This window comes from Rhopilema esculentum, chromosome 7, assembly GCF_057945365.1.
Source record: "Rhopilema esculentum isolate cy_ngs chromosome 7, ASM5794536v1, whole genome shotgun sequence".
Taxonomy (NCBI): domain Eukaryota; kingdom Metazoa; phylum Cnidaria; class Scyphozoa; order Rhizostomeae; family Rhizostomatidae; genus Rhopilema; species Rhopilema esculentum.
Genome location: NC_142821.1, coordinates 12,728,343 through 12,729,966, shown reverse-complemented (window position 1 = coordinate 12,729,966; position 1,624 = coordinate 12,728,343). Strand labels below are relative to the sequence as shown.

General features: G+C 40.0%; 1 pseudogene; it reads right to left on the bottom strand.

The window, feature by feature from the left end:
• Positions 1-1,193: 1,193 nt before the first annotated feature.
• Positions 1,194-1,403, bottom strand: LOC148960003 (U2 spliceosomal RNA; annotated as a pseudogene).
• Between the last annotated feature and the right edge of the window lie 221 nt (positions 1,404-1,624).

Genomic DNA, 1,624 nt, shown 5'->3' with positions numbered 1-1,624 from the left:
CAGGAGAAGCGTCAGGAATAGTGATTAGAAGTGCTCTTCTCCTAACAGGAATAAAGGCAATACCAGGGTCACCTTCTGGAAGCGATGGTAATTTTATAAGCTCTTCGATGACTGAATCGACCATCGAAGGTCGCGAGAAGATAATATTCCATTTACGTCTGCCAGGGAAGGCTGCAAGGGGCATTAATTGCTGGATACAGTTTTCATCTTTGAACTTCTGTTGAAAAAACTGGATGATTTCCTTGTGATCGATGGAATCAATGGTCTCAAATTTCGCTGCTCTCGCTGCTAAATCCGAAGCAGACATCTTTGCATTTCCCTGTTTTAATCTTTGAGCAAACGTAGGCCGCCTTTCTGTTTCTTCTGGATCGACATCTCCCCAAATTGAACGGATCTCGCTCGTTGCCATTTCGAATTCTAGCAAAAAAAGGTCTTGAAAAGTACTACAGTTGAAACTGTTAATTTAAATATTGAGATCTAGCCTAAAATACTGCTCGAAAACGATAATACGATCAAAGCAGTCGGAGCTCGAAAAAGCGTGACCGGCCGCGGCGCCTTCTTGATCACGTTGTCTTCCCCGTCAGGTAAGTATGAACTACCATTTTGGCTATTGACAACTCGGCGGCTGCAGAAACAAGCCGACACATGTGGGAAGGCTGTTTCAGTACTCTCTGAATAGATCGATATGTTGAATATTGAGTGAAGAATGTTGAGTCTGACGAGGAAGATGATCAAGTACTGAAATATACTGAAATATAAAACTGATGTACTCACCATCCTTTTCGAGAAGAAAAACTAATCTTGCATTTTGCTCGATAAGTCGTGAGTCAGCCAGCAGTCGTCTGAAATTGAAAATAAGCCTTGAATTTTTGAGCACACAAAGAGGGGTAGCTAGAAATGACTGACTACTAAACAGGCAGGCAGACAAAAAAGCAAGATCAGAAGAACACAAAAACACAACACGTTGAAGGCTTCGCAGTCTGTGTATATTTGATTAACAATCATAAATAAAACTATGTCTAGTACAAGGTTTAAACTACTTAACTACTATGGAAAAGCAACCAACTACATACAATGTTACCTAGCTCCTAGTTAACATTGTAGTTAGTTAGCCAGTCATATCAACAATATGGACTTGAATGATTGCAACTGTGAAAATGTGAAAATCGTTGTTTTCTTGCCAATTGATGAAAAGGGGCTGGGCCACCCATGGCTGTACTGCAATGCCAGGGCAACCCGTGCTCGCGGTGAGGCAAGCCTCATGCCGACAAGCTAGTTCCAAAAATCAGTTTAATATTTGAGCGCCCTTGGGCGCATATCAGATATTAAGCTGATAAGAACAGATACTTTTTTTTTTTTTTTTTTTTTTTTTTTTCAATTCCTGCCCTCTGATGACACAGTAGGGACAGGGCGTAACATTCATGATCATTTAAGGTCTACATGACAATTTAAAGGGAGACAACTGCCCCTTTTGTGCAGAGGTCCCCCTTGGCTACAAAATTTTACTTTACAATATACGGATTACTTGACAAAATACAAAAAGAGTTGGGGGATACGATACAATTTACAGACAATTGGTTAAAGTAAAAAATTTTGACAATGATACAATTAACTAACAAATCAA